Genomic DNA, 15,534 nt, shown 5'->3' with positions numbered 1-15,534 from the left:
TTACCTTTAAAGCCCTGAACAGCTTAGGTTCGAGTTATCTTAGGGAGCACCTTCTTCTGCATGATCCCCACCACACATTAAGGTCATCTGAGGAGGTCCATCTTCAGTTACCACCAACACATCTGGTGGCGACTCAGAGGCGGGCCTTCTCTGTAGCTGCTCCTGGGCTGTGGAATGCTCTCCTGGCAGAAATCCGTAGTTTGAGTTCATTGTTGGCTTTCAGGAGATCCCTTAAAACCTATGTGTTTGGCCTGGTCTTCCAGGGTTTTTAAATTGTTTTAATTGTTTTAATTGTTAAACAAACCTCCTCAGATGACCTTAATGTGTAGTGGGGATCATGCAAAAGAAGGTGCTCTCGAAGGTGACACGGACATAAGCCGTTCAGGACTTTAAAGGTTAAGTAATACAATTTAAAGGTAATTCAGTAATAAAAATGAATGGAATAATGAAACAAACAGAAAACTCTTCCACCTCCTTACTCTATGTCACTGAACAACATCAAGCATTTTCTTATTAAGATTTTTGTTCAAAAAGCAAAGACTCACTCAGGTCAATGCTCTGTACCTGTCAGCCTAAAGGAACCATAAGATTGAATCTTCCCAGGTAGATGCCATTCACTTTAAAACATTAGACATGATCCATCCCTGCTTGTAAGTGCAATGTGATCAGTGATCATGGCGGGTAGGGAGGAGACTCCACAGGATGCTGTAAACCTTCTTTTTCCTGTTGGCCTTCTGCCAGGATGCACTGCAACATGCCCAGCCTTACCTTGATTGTGAGGTGCTTCAGCACTTCACAGAGATATACCTATCAATTGACTCTTTTCTCTCCAGAATCCTAGTGCAGCACTGCTCACAAAGAGCACAAACACCCTGTGTGTCAAGGCTCTTGACTGGGGTGCAGAGGAGCATGTTATATTAATGCACACTGACTTAACCACACACTTTACCTTTATGTTACATTGCAGTATGCTTTGTACTATACCCACCTCTTTGAGAAACAGAAAGTGTGGGGGAAATGGTGGGGAACCTAGACTTCTATGGATATCTCCTCCTCCGCACACAAGAGTTTTGTTTGTGGGGTCATGCCAAAATACAAACCCTGCTCAGTGGGGATGCTGTGTTCCTGTAAAGTGTACTTTGAAGTCACACAATGCCTGCACTGATGCACACTGAAAACCCCTCCCACTGTCCATGATTACAACACTTGTAAAGCAGAGGTAAGTGATGTATGTCAAGAGAGATCCTCTCCATGATGTGGTATGCTGTGTTCTGACCTCAGAAGAATCGCTCCATGAGTACAACACTTATGTCTACAAAGCTGTAGTCATGGAGAGTGAGAGGGTGAGGGTGGGGTTTCAACATATGTCAATGCAGTAGGGGGGCTTCCAAATGCACTCTCCATTCATGATGCTGAATGTGCAGCATCTCTGCTTGAACAGGGCAACACTGTTTAGGTTTGATGCAAAGTTTCCTTTTAAGAACATTCTTACAAATCAAACAGATGTATTTATTGACTTCCCTAAAAGTAGACAAACTGTCCACTATAAGATCCTTTTTTTATATTTATTATATAACAGTAGCCTTGTTTATATTTATTTAAGTCTTTTCAAACATCTGGGTTAAAAAAATAGGGGATATTTTCAGACAAAAGAATTAGCAGTTACAGCTAAAATAGCTGTCCAACTTTAAGGCTTTTAAATTTCCACTTTATTATTATTATTATTATTATTATTATTACATTTATATCCCACTCTTCCTCCAAGGAGCCCAGAGCGGTGTACTACATACTTAAGTTTCTCTTTCACAACAACCCTGTGAAGTAGGCTAGGCTGAGAGAGAAGTGACTCGCCCAGAGTCACCCAGCTAATTTTATGGCTGAATGGGGATTTGAACTCGGGTCTCTGCAGTCCTAGTCCAGCACTCTAACCACTACACCATGCTGGCTCTCAATTGTGACAGAAAATTGTGACAGAAAGTTTTGTGACCAGTAAAATAAATCCCTCCACAACATTAGTATTACATGAATACTCAGATTTTTTTTTATTAAAATCTATTAAATCAGCATTGTTACTTGCAGAAACTGCCACATTATCTTTTTTTGTGTGTGGCCTTTTCCAATATTTTATAAATGCATGTTATAGACATTTACAGCATTTCACAGCATTTGTTATATCATTTAGTTTGTTAAAGATATCAAATAGTTTATTGAATATTTGACAAGATATATTTCCCACAATTTTTAAAAAGTCTCACTACAAATGCAAGAAGTTGCCTTTAAGCCCACAATTTTTTCACCAAGTCCAGCACCATCAATTCTTTTAATTCTCCATTGTGTCAGGTAACTACTGGTGGTTAGTATCATGAAGTATGTTTCTTTTTGGATGCTAGTACTATTAATGATACAGATATTATGTCATACCATTTTAGTTTTTGGTGGTTCCAATGTATTTATATTGATATGCATGACATTCTAGGTTATACTCCTTTTGAAACTGAGTTTCAATTGGTATTTCCAATGATATCCTCTACAAAGTTCTGCATAGCTTCAAGATACTTCCAAAATTAAGTGTGATTGCTGGAAGTCCTGTTCCATAGCTGGATACAGGAAGAGTTCTTGCTTACCAATTGTGTGGCTGTATTAAAGAGAAGGAGGAAAACTATTCCTTTCTTCTAGGAGACAACTTGGGAGAGCCTGCAGAAAATCAATCTAACAAACTGAGAGCTTGCTTGATAAAACCATTTCTTGACATGACTCAATCTAAATGCAGAATTCCATGTTTGCACAAGACAGGGAAGAGGGCCACAACCACTTGGTGCAGGGATAGGTAGTAAGGGGTTGGGTTGTGATGGGGAAATGAAAAATGTAATTTCCCATATGAGATTCTCCATCCCTACTTCCTGTCCCCAGTTGCACAGTCGCTGACATACTGCTCAGCAAAAAACAGGCAGCTGAAGCACTGCTTGTGCAGCTGCATAGGTTTAAACACCACTAATGGTGTGGTAGCACAGGGCTATACTGCTCCATCTTAAAGTTGTGCAAAGGCAGTTGCGTGATGCAATGCCCTTTGGAAATAATGGGCGTCATGTCACAGAACTGTGTTGTTGCAACTTTATGACAGAGCAGAACACTCTTTTCCATAGCACCATCAGTGGTGTTTACACACAGTAATGCAGGCAGTGTTCCAACTGTCCGTGTTTCATGGTATGTCAGTGATTGTCTACATTTTCACTAAATAACAAATAAAGCAGCAGAAGGCCAGGTGATTTTTGCCACCAAGTCCAGGAGTAATTTTGATGGCATACTAGTTCAAAGCACCATAACGTTTTGGTTATAATGAACATAAGCACCTTTACACTTGAAAGGTAAAATAGTTGTGTTGATAGGACACTTGACTGCATCTCTGAGCAGTGTGCGTGAGACTCACATATTAGGTGACAATAGTAGATTTATTCATCTGTAAACAGATACATAAGTCACTGAACTGGAGCTCCGAACTCAGGTTTCACTAAGAGTTCAGTTGGGAGTACCATTACGATGTTACTCCCCCTTTACATGTGGCTATTGTACCCTAGTTGTGAAATAAAAGGCTATGGTTATTTCACATTGTGAATAATGTGGTTCTTCCCCTCTTTCTGGTAAATTAGTGTAACAGAAACCCATCCAAATAAATATGTAGAGCAAGATTAGTGTTTACACAATGATTAATGTCAAACAGGAATGATGGTTTAATTAAGGCAAAACTTTGCATATTGCTTTATTCAAACAGATCACATTTTAAATTTTTTAAATCTAAATTGCGCTGAGATGCATTGGGAAACATTCTTTATTTCTCTTGATGGTGCGTTCTCAGAACAGTCAACTCTGAAAGAAATATGGAGATGAAAAAAAGAGTCACGTGTGTGGCTTTTGAGAGAAACAGAGGACAGAAAGTGACAAAAGTACACTTCAATAAATGTCATTTGATTGGGGAAAGGACAAAAAAAAAGACAAAAGGATTCTGGACTCGTAACAGTGCTTAATATTCCTCAAAGCATATCAAGATCAGAATAACTACCCAGAAAGTTATACAAGACTGCTCATCAAGGAATTATTAGACATACACTCAGATATATTCTTAGACATCACTCAAACATTAGCTTGGCAGCATGGGAGCTATTGTGGCATAGCTGGGTCCTATGATGCTTCAATTAGGCTTGCGAACAAGTACCATCTAGACAGTATGATGATCTGGTTGCTTCCCATGCCACACTGCCCTGCCCCTGGACCAAAGTCCCTCAGAGTTCATGTCTCAATGCAAGAAAAAGGAAAGGCAAAATATGGCATTGTAGGAAAAATATGTCAATGCAGAACAAAAGGATTGCTTGTTACAACACTAGCTTCGTAGTTCGATCATTTCCTGAGTATGGAAAGTAAAGAGAGAGTATGGGAGTAAAGAAACCTGGACCTTCTTATGATACCACAGACTATATCAATCCATATTGTTTGTTGTATAGCTCACATAATTCAGTGTTTCATGCACAGTGTTATTGTTAATAACATAAATTTTAAAAAAACGTATAAAAATATAAGTCTTGGATGCTGGCTTAAAAGATGAATTCTCTTGTTAGAACCTAGCTCCCTTGTCTCTCAAACTCTAAGGCTGAGGCAATGCAGAGATAGTGCAAGCATAGAGGACAACAACACAACATACTACATCATTTTCCAATCATCGTTAGCAGCTCTACAACTATAATGATTCTATTCTGATGGCTCATCTTAGTTGATGATTTTTCACAATGTATTTCATGGCTTCCATCCCTACATGAGACTTTATTACTATCACATAGGAATAAAAAGCCATAAAACACTAAAGTGAATTTATCTTGATCAGATGCAATACTGATTTTCTTCACATTATTTCACAACCATTTCCAAACTAACTGAGAATGTCATGCTACATTACTCAACATTTTAAAACTACATTTCAATGATTTAAAAACACACACCACAATGCTTACATCACAAATTAACAGCACTTTAGGCTTCAGAGAGGGTTGCTACCTAAACATTGTGGGACAGTCACAGCACACAACCACTGAATTCACTGCAGAGACAGGACACCACAGAAAAATAGCACTGAAACAGACATCTTTGGACACGCACAGAAGACAAGAGAACTATAAAGATAGCCATGGACCCTAAACACTCCTTTCACCCTTTCCCACTGTTGCTTTCTGGTAGGGCTATTGCAAACACAGAGTTTGCTTTAGGGGACAGGAATCATACATCAGCACTTTAGGTGCTTTAAAGTAGCTCTGATTAACAGTGGGGAGACATGGAGATGACATTATAGTCCTATGAAAGGCAAGGCCAACAAACCAGTCTATATGCAAACCTGTCCCTAGATCTTAATATATCTCAATCCAAAATAAATCCACTCCATGTTCTACAACCCTGTTTCTATTGGCCAATAAAGAAATGACCTGGTACTGTTACTTCCAAAATCAAGGTAGGGCTCCATAGGTCCTGAAATGAGTACAGTGATTTACTGATGAAATTACTCTTCTTCTTATTTCTGCTAAGTGGCCAAGCTGAAACACAAGTCTCTAGAGTCTTTGGAAAGTCAATAAATTGAATTAAATTCAAACCCTTTTGGAAATAATGTGGCTGCCATATTTGTACATATACTAAAGAATATCTGAAGTGCCTCAAAAGGCTAAAACCAATTTAAATAAAAAGGCTGAAGTTAACCTTAGTAAAATAACGCTGGTGTTAGAATTAGTTTTGATTTGCCATTAATGATTACTACTGAAAACCTACTCCATTTTATTTACCTATTGCTATTGTCTGACTATCAACTCCTGTTTCTCAGCTAGAATAATATGGTTAGCATAAGCAAGAAAGAAACCCATAAATGAAAGGAAGGGCATACATAAATTAAATTATCATGCATAAAACATGCAAATGATTTAAAGACTGCATATGAAACACTAGCTAATTAGTATTCATTAATATTAGGTTGCGCTTTAGAGGGATAAATAGATACTAATTGGGTCCAGGTTAATGCACTCCCAAACTTAAGATGCTTTTAGCTGAGTTTTAAATAAGATGTATTAAAATGTATATAGCTGCTGGTTTCATTTTTTGAGGGGCACTCAACAGAAATACAAAATCAAATTGCCATAAAAATTTTGTGAAATATTTGTCCAATTCCAAATTAATTGGCACAACTCTAAACCCTACGTCTGCATCAGATATGTAAAGGTGACCAAGAGGCAGGGAGGGTGGGCGGAAGAGGGGAAGCCTACGTAAAACTTGGCTTTTCCCCAGATGATCCCACAATGCTGGTGGGAAGAGCAGATTGCGCTCCCACATGATCCATCCATGATCCATGATCCAACATGGCTCTCCAAGGCCGGGGCGATGCGTCCCGGCCTCCCTGTTTCCCCCCTCATTGGGGGATATGCCTGTCTCTGTGTGCGCTCAGGCTACAAGCCGTCCAAGCACATACATGATCCCAGTGCTGGGGTTAAGGACACGCTCTCACCCTTAACCTTGGCTAAAGGCCAGAGTAAAAAGCTGTGTCAGGCAGGCAGGCAGCGCTGGGATCTGTGTGGATCCTGATGCTGCAAATGGGCTGCCTAACCCAGGCTATTCTGCCCTAGCCTAGGTTAGGCTGCTCATGAGAACAGTCTTATTCTGTCCTGTAGCTTCAGTTTTAATGTTTGTTTGCTCACCAAATGAGTACCATAGAAATAAGTTAAGTGAAGAGGCTATCATATACTGTCATATGCATGTTGGCATATCTGTACACCTCAGCAGCCTTAAAGCTTTTTGTGTACATAAACCAGCTTCCATGCGCTCAACTTACACATACACAGGTACCCATTTGGATGTGCCTGCATCAGCACTGTGACATTCATCTGCAACCCACTGAACTGACTGGATGTCTTTGGATGTAGAGATGCATTCCCACTTGAATCCCCACTAGTTATTCTTGTGCATAACTAGTTTTGCGAAACAGCTAGATCAGGGCCAGTGTGTTTTTAAAAGAAGAGAGGAAAGAACTTCCAGTATTTCCTCTCTTATTTTAAAACCAGTGTGGAAAGATTAAGAAAAAATGGATTCCATCCAGGCAAAATTAAGCACTTCTGAATCCCATTGATTTCAATAGCAAGTACTTAAGGGCATACTTAACTTTTTCATAGAAATCAGTGGTCCATGAAGTGCTGAAAGTTTGCCTATATGGGCCCAGTGTGCCTAACTCAGTTTGGGATTTCAGAGTGTTGTGTTTTAGGCTGCTTCTTTTGAAAGGGTCACCTCAGAGAAGATTAATGCTAAGTTGGCATAGTGATATCCCATGGCTCAGATATGTGGGAAATTCAGAGTCATGAAACTTGTTATTATTTTTGAATGGGAGGAAGGAGAGGAGTAGACTTTTCCTATTGTGCTGTTGCTCAGCCAGCTAAAATTCACATAACAAAATAGGCACTTGGCCAAATTAATCCTTTCATTCTTGGGGTGTTCTTAAGAAATGCAGCCTTGGATTGGAAGTTTCCTTCAATGCTTTTGCACTGCATGGCAGGCTTTATTTGTGGAAGCAAAGAAATTGTTTGTCACAGCTGCACTCTCTTGTTGGCTGACAGCCCGAAATGAAAAGGAGGAAGCAAAGAGCTACAGGACAAATTCAGCAGGGAGAAATCACAGCTTCTCCCCCTCTCTCTCTAGATATAGAAGTGTGTGTGTGTGTGTGTGTGTGTGTGTGTGTGTGTGTGTGAAATGGAAGGCTGCATACCTGACACAGCTTTTAACTAAAAGAAAAAGAACAACACTGAAAAAAAAAGTTGGGGATTAGGATTTCTTAAGACCTGTTTAGATTAAAGCAAAAGGGAAACTACCCAGAGAGGTTCTCAGACTTAGTTCACACTGAAACATAATTAAGTTGTTTGAGTAATGCTTAATACATTGCCATGTATGTCATTCATATCCCCTTAAGCATACATGTATTGCAAATTAAAGTTTAGTCACAGAACACAAGTTAAATACATTCATATATTTAACTTGTTTAAGAAAGAATTGAAAACCCAGTGCATCTCTAAACCTCCCTTTGGAAAAATGTAAGCTATGAACAATAAAAATTATCACAAGGAAGCGAAGACACATACAAAGACACGTACACACATTCACATAAATGCTTTCAGACACACACATTTATTTAAGTTTCCCACCCTGAGAGCCTTTTGATGGCTACTGGTGCGTATTTGCATATATTAAATTAGTTACCATAAATAACAGCAATAAGGATTATATTTGCTCTGTCAACAATCAATAAGGATTATATCTGCTCTGTCAACAATCAATAACAGCAATAAGGATTATATCTGCTCTGTCAACAATCAACAATCAAGAAACATTCTGACAGCAATTTAGCCTGGAACTAGGCTTATACTTAAATATTCCTAAATTCATGGCTCCTAAAAGGGAAAATTATTGTACGGTTACAAAATTCTAAGTAAGCACTAAGGATATTCACCTCATAAAACCATTTCTCAACTAGCCCCTTGGCACTTGCTGAAATTATTCACAGTAGGCATGCTACTTTTTCATTTTCTGCCGACTCCATGTGCGTAATTTTTCTCTCATTATTAAAAGTGAACCTGGCAATTCCTTCAAAGCTTCCCTTTAGGTGTGGCTCGGCCCGGAGTGGATCTTTTGTCTCAGAACTGTATTGCTGACAGCTCATTGTCACACAGAAGGGGAAAACCTGAAAGTGATAAAGTGAACTTTATAGATATCTATATAAAAACATATTTTAGACCAATATATACAGCTGACAGATGAAATGGACTGTTTACCTTGGAAAGAATAGTCTTTTCTTCTCAAAATAATCATTCAGACCTGAATGTCATCCCAAAGCGATTCTGCCTCCTTCAACTTATCCAGCATCTGGGGCTGGGAGATAACCCTTATGGCACTGGCCTCCTTTACTGACTCCTTCATTATTAGCCTCCTGGTGGGTGAGATAGAATACAGTGAATGTAATAACCATACTTCACACAACAGGCCCTCTCTTGCTTTTAAATTGAAAATCCCCTTATTACAAAACAAGGGGTGTTCTTTTTCTTCTACCTTTAAGTAGGACTGCCACATTCATTGATTTTTACAAAAACGCAGCTGCTTTTTAAGCTACAGATAAATAGAATCTGTTAGGCAGTAGTTCTCCTCAGCCTGAATTGCATTATTTCCTAAGATGCTGGTGAGGGACACACACACATACACACACACACACACACACACACACACACACGACATTTTCTTTTCTAATTATGATTCTGCTCTGTTTTGTACTATTAATTTACAATGCCAAAGGGATGCCTTACATTTATTATTATTATTTTGCTTCAATGGGTTCAATAAAAGATTTCTTTTTTCACTCCAGGAAAACAGGTGACTGATTATGGAGATTGTGTGGACTAATAATAAAAAGAAAAAACACTAGTCATTTAAACATAAAGATGCCAAATTTCAGGTTTTAACAGCTCTGGTTAATATGAGTAGCTGGTTGTGACATTTTTGATTTAACCCCACGCCCCAAATATTGTTCTATTGGTATGGTTATTTCCTAGAATAAAACTTATATTATATTAAAGGATATAGTAGTAATAGTGTCTCATATTTATCTGTGCATTCCTGTATGTGAAATATACAAAAAAGGACACCGAGAGATAAAACAAAAGAGAAAGGGCTGTTGGGTTTGCTCTCTTGTTACAGTACATTACTTCATTAGAGCTGAGTGCATTAATGGATTAAACTGTGCAATTAAACTATTAATTCCTTAAACTAATGTGCATTTCCACCTGATTTTAATGCAAGATGCTCTGTGAAAGAATGGTTGATTTGTGCTGATGTCATTAATGTAAACAACCTATGCTCATAATTATGTCAAGTATTTAGGCTAATTTTCAAACAAAATCAAATTGCATTATTTAATCAAAAGAGTCTTTCCATTAAATGTCCTTAGAATTCTGAAGATGGAGCTGCTATGTATATTTAAAATAATAGATTAGTTAATTAATTGAAATTAAGACAGACTTCAATTAGTGTATAGCAACCAATAACACTAGAAAGCTGATTAATAAAGCTGATAAACATTGAAAAGATTCAGTGGGCAGCTTCACATGACACAACAGCAACTAAGGTGGCACAAACTTCTGGTTCTTGGCAAGTGCATTCCCAGCACTAGAGAGGTGCATGGACCATTTGGCGCGGTTTGGTCTGAATTGGTATGCAAACCAGTTCAGTCGAAGTGATCGGCTGGGCTGCTCGGTTCGATGAACCAGCTTGAACCAGCCCAGTTCACAATCAAACCAGTTCTGCACATCCCTACCCAGTGTAAGCCACAAGTTCCCACCCTCTATGTTGTACAAATTCACCAATGTCAGGTGGGTGAACAGCACTTCCGTCTGCCAGGTACAGGGCCCATGGGAGCACACTGACAAACCCTACCCCTGAACAAATGCATTCTTAAACCACATCCCCCACTTTCCATGCATACAACATTTGTCTGAACAGGATTCCAACCACATACAAAACAGAAAATTAGGAATTCTAGAAACAGAATTGGTTTTGGATCTTCACACTGTTACACCAACTACAAAGGAAAAGTCAGTGTTACAACTGCAGTAATTCATTTTTTTTATTGAATGCTGATATTTTAATGCAGTATGTCACTGACTGATATCCTGATTAACAAAGTGAGGATACAGTGAGAGTATGCTGTTAATGCAGTGGGGAGCTTCTGCACTATTGCAGCACACACACATTTTTGGGGAGTGATTTTCATGGATCTTCTCTGCTTCTGGAAGTGCTCTGTGCCTTTGGAAAATGACCTTGAGGGATGCGGAAGGCACAGAGCAGTGTTCTTCACTGCAAGGCTCAGGAGCCAGTGGTGGATCCCAGTGACACCAAGTACAGCTCCCTGATTGTTTATTAGGCCTATGTGAAGCTTTGGTCAAAGTGGAATATTCTGCATAGCCCCCTAGGCACTGAGCAGGTGCTGCACTTTCCCCAGTGCCAGTGGGGCTCCTTGAAGGGAAGCAGAGTCTTATTAAGCCCCAGCACCATCTTGGAAGGTATGTGGAGCACTTCTCCCATAGAGTTCTGCAGGGGGAAACTCGGGGAAGGATGATACTTCCCAGTACTCTGTGCATGTCTTCCAAGATGGCATTGGGGATCAACGGGGCTCTCTTTCTCTTAAATGGCCTCTGAGAAAAGTGCAGCACTGCATGGAGGGCTGTTGAGTAGGAAAAGGGCTCGTACATTCAAGATTTTTTTGCCAAAGTCGTCCCTACTTAAAAATTAGTAAAGATCATTGGCATAGAGGCCCAGGGAAGATAATCAGAAATGGCACCCACACCCAACCCATGCATGTTGCTGTACTAGGGAGATCTCTGGCTGCAAGGATGCAGCCTCCCGCTACAGCCTCGCTTCATTAGTCAGGATGTTGGCCACTATCTACGGATAACAGACTTACACATATACACCATATATGTATGCAATCTCATGCATATGAGTTATACATGAGACTGTTGAAATGGCAAGGATGAAAGAAAGCGTAAACCTTTCTGTAATTTCAAGTTCATTTTCAACACCTTTTGCTGACAGGTTGCCAACCATCTGTAAATACATGGGCAGTCTGCATAAATGAACTAAAATTGGATGTGTCCATAAACTCTGTAAACATATTTTTATATCTGTAAAATACGGGCTGCTGTGGCTGGGTGTCAGATCCCTTAGTTCTCCCCGCACCCCGCCACCTCCCCGATTCACTGGAGTGCTTTTGGCTCCCAGTCAGAAGACTCAAGTGAGGCAAATTCTCTCTGGGAAGGGAGAGGGAGGAGCTGCAGACAACTTCCCTTCTTCCTCCTTTCTTGCTTTGATTGGTTGCTTAGGTGTTCAGGCTCAGCCCATCCCCTCCCTAAGTCTGACTGACGGGCTCAGGAGCAAGAGAAATGCTGGCTGATGCTCAGCAACAGTATTTCCTTCACTGCTGAGCCTGCCAGTCAGGCTGAGGGAAGGGAGGGCTGAGTCTGATCACTTAGTCAGTCAGTCACAAAGAGAGGAGAATAGAGGGGTGTGGCTAAGTCAGGGGTATATTGGAGCCCTAGCCAAGAGGCTTCAGAGCACAGGAGGAATACATAGTATATAGGTTTGGGGGTTTGGGCCCGATTCCAGGGAAGATACACTTTTCTTGTATTTTCTTGCCACCTACTTTGGCAAGATTTATTTGTGATTGCTTGCACAGAATTATTTGGAAAGATTATTATTTGCAAGGGCCAATTCTTGGCTACTTGCATTATTTTATTTCCCGCCAGCTTTTGGCAAGATTTACTCCTGGGAGTCCCAATTTTGTGTATTTTTATTTGTGTATTTGAGTATTATTATTTGATTTACCACCAGCTTTGGCAAGACTTACTTGTTAGGGGTACACATTTGCTTCTGAGTAATATGGGACATGCATTGGGCATATTTCCTTTTTATTAAATATGTATTTATTTATCTTTATTGCAGTCAACAACCAGTTTTTGATACATAAAACTTAAAACACATTAAAATCAACATAACTAATAAAAGAGAAAAAGGGGGAGCAGTTCTTACTTGATTTGATGACAAATTCTACGAACAGCAGTGCAAAACTAAGCAATCTTAAACTTTATTAAATATTGATTCACAATTAAAATTAGTACAATAGCATTGCTATTGTGATGTATGAATCACAAACATTGAATACTGTTTGTTTTTGGCCTTGATATTATGTAAACATGTGATATTTTAAAAAAAACCTTGGTTGTCAGTAATTTTCTCCCATCATGTCTGTAAGAAACATTTTCAGGGATTGATGATATCCTGTTTGGTGGTGGAAAATATTAGTGGTGGAAGATATTAGTGGTGGAAGAGTTCAAAGGATTAAAACATGGATAATATTCATTATTTAAATGTAATCATGAATATAGAAAATATGGAAAATACTTCTAATACTGTAGTATAAAGCAGTCCTGAAATCTGCTCTTCATTCAAAAGTATGCCATTACTCCAGAGCATTGTGTATGAGCTATCTATCTATTATGACAGGTGTTGTCTGTATTCTTCAAGCCACATCCTTGTAAGAAGATATATAAATGCAGCTAGCAGTGGTGACATTCCTTTGAGATTCTAAAGTGTGCAACTGCCAAGAGGGATTTTTTACTCTCATGATATGGTTGGCAACCAGTGGGGCTCTTAAAGTTATTTGTGTCAGAATCGGAAAGCTAATCTCATGAAGAAGTGCCAAGAGAAGACTAATTTGCTACACATAAAGAGCAACAAAACCTTTCTGTGTAGACGTATATCTAGCACACTAATCAAATACTTGCCCCAATATATTTGCCTGCAATGCCCATATAGCCTCTTGACAAAGATGCTGAAACGACATTTGTAATGTTGTGTGAGTGCAGCGGGCAGATTTTGCAATTCATTATACTTAAGGATGTCTGTTATGGGCAGGAGCTGCTGTGGCTGTAGCATGATGCTCACCCTGCTCTGCCCTATAAGAACATAAGAACAGCCCTGATGGATCAGGCACAAGGCCCATCTAGTACAGCATCCTGTTTCACACAGTGGCCCACCAGATGCCTCTGGGGAACCCACAGGCAAGAGATATGTGCATGCCCTCTCTCTCCTACTGTTGCTTCCCTGCAACTGGTATTGAGAGGGATCGTGCCTCTTAGGCTGGAGGTGGCTCACAGCTACCAGACTAGTAGCCATTGATAGACCTGTCCACCATGAATCTGTCTAAGCCCCTTTTAAAGCCATCCAGGTCCTCCACCATGGTAGATTGTGGGATCATAAAGGTGGTGACTTCACATAGGAGAAAAGTATACATGTGACTAATCAAGCACCTGTTATCCTGCTTCTCCTGGACACATGAAGGTGGCTTATACTGAGTCATACCATTGGTCCATTTAGCTCAGGATTGGCAGCGGCTCTCTAAGATTTCAGCTTTCCCCCAGATCTACTCCTTGAAATCCTTTCAAGCATAGATACTAGCTTGAACTGAGCCTGGGATCTTGAATATTCCCTGTTGAATATTCAACTTCCCTGCCCTGTTGTCTGGAGATGTTAGGGATTGAACCTGAGCCCTTATGAATGCAAAACATGGTTTATGGATTTCCTCATATTTCTGAGTGGGTGAAAGCATTGAACTAGGGTAGAGGAAGCTGCTGTTTACATATTCTTTTAGGAATGGGTTATAGGTAGAATGCAGAAACACTTCAAATGAATTGGATGGAAATAGGCACGCCATGACTGCTTTTGCATGCCTTAGCCAAGGAGACTGCTTTAGCCACTGCGTCTACAATAGTTTTCATGTTTATAACAGTTAACTGATGCTCAGTGATTAGTTTTTAAGGGACAAACGGCACTCGCTTTATTTATCATGTTTATATACCACCCAAAACTCATGTCTATGGGCAGTTTACAATAAAACATCATGGATTAAAACAAAAACATTAAAAAAATTTTTTAATGAAAAATGCTATAAGTCTAATTAAAAGCCTGAATGAATAAATGCATTTTAACAGCCCTTTTAAAGGCTGCCAGAGATGGGGAGGCTCTTATTTTGGCAGGGGGTAGCAATGGAAAAGGCCTATCCCTGAGTAGCCACCAGATTTGCTCATGGCAAGTAAAGATGGACCTCCCTGGATCATCTTAATAGGCTCACAACGGAGAAATACTCTGGGCCTAAGCTGTTTAGGGTGCACTTACGACGTATCCATCTTTAAGAAACAGGTTTAAACTTGCAAATGTCTCTTATTTTCAAAAAAGCAGGTGTGGGACCCCCATCTGCACTGAGACCATGATGCATGGTGAGAGGCTTAACATTTTCCCCTGCACCATTTTGTCATGGAAAAACCAACCCTGAAAGTGTGATTTCTGCCCCAAGTGGCTATTTGCAGCAAGTAACATAGCCCTAATCTTCAGGGACAAAGAACAGTTGTAGAGGGGGCAGAGGTTCAGCAGGGAAATGGAACAGGTTAACCTTCTGGGTTAATCCTCCTCGCCTCCCACCACAGTTAACACAGACAGGGTTGTCCTTCCTCCGCTCACTAATGCAGGTTTGGGTACTTCGCAACTGCTTTTTTTATAAAATAAGTGTTATTTCAGTTTTAAACCTATCTCTTTATGGATTCATCCTAATGCATAGCTTGGCCCATCAATGAGGGGTGACAGGATTAGGGTTTCTGACATGGAAACTCCTCTGAGAGATCTGGGCCTAGTTGTGGTTGCTAAGTGGTGAATGAAAGTACCTCATATGTTGAGAGGTACTTTCCATTATTTTAATTCCACACATTCCAGGCCTGAGATAAGTCACAAGAGACCTCTTTCTGGTGCTGAATTAAATGTGGAGTCCAAATATGTGTACTGAACGTGACCAAGTTTCTTATTTATTTCATTGTTGCAGCCAAATGAGTGTTTTCTACCATTCCAATTGAGGCAAGACCTACTCTTCTGAGA

At 39.8% G+C, this 15,534-nt stretch overlaps 1 long non-coding RNA gene across 1 annotated transcript; it reads right to left on the bottom strand.

Annotated features, from left to right (window-relative positions):
- Positions 1 to 2,022: 2,022 nt before the first annotated feature.
- Positions 2,023 to 12,001, bottom strand: LOC128328209 (uncharacterized). The gene is made up of 4 exons (XR_008309079.1): positions 9,363 to 12,001; positions 8,838 to 8,992; positions 8,516 to 8,746; positions 2,023 to 3,864 (listed from the first exon to the last, which is right to left on the bottom strand). It is a non-coding gene; the product is annotated as an uncharacterized LOC128328209 (long non-coding RNA).
- Between the last annotated feature and the right edge of the window lie 3,533 nt (positions 12,002 to 15,534).

This window comes from Hemicordylus capensis, chromosome 5 (genome assembly GCF_027244095.1).
Source record: "Hemicordylus capensis ecotype Gifberg chromosome 5, rHemCap1.1.pri, whole genome shotgun sequence".
In the NCBI taxonomy this organism is placed as follows: domain Eukaryota; kingdom Metazoa; phylum Chordata; class Lepidosauria; order Squamata; family Cordylidae; genus Hemicordylus; species Hemicordylus capensis.
This window is presented reverse-complemented; position numbering and strand designations above follow the sequence as displayed.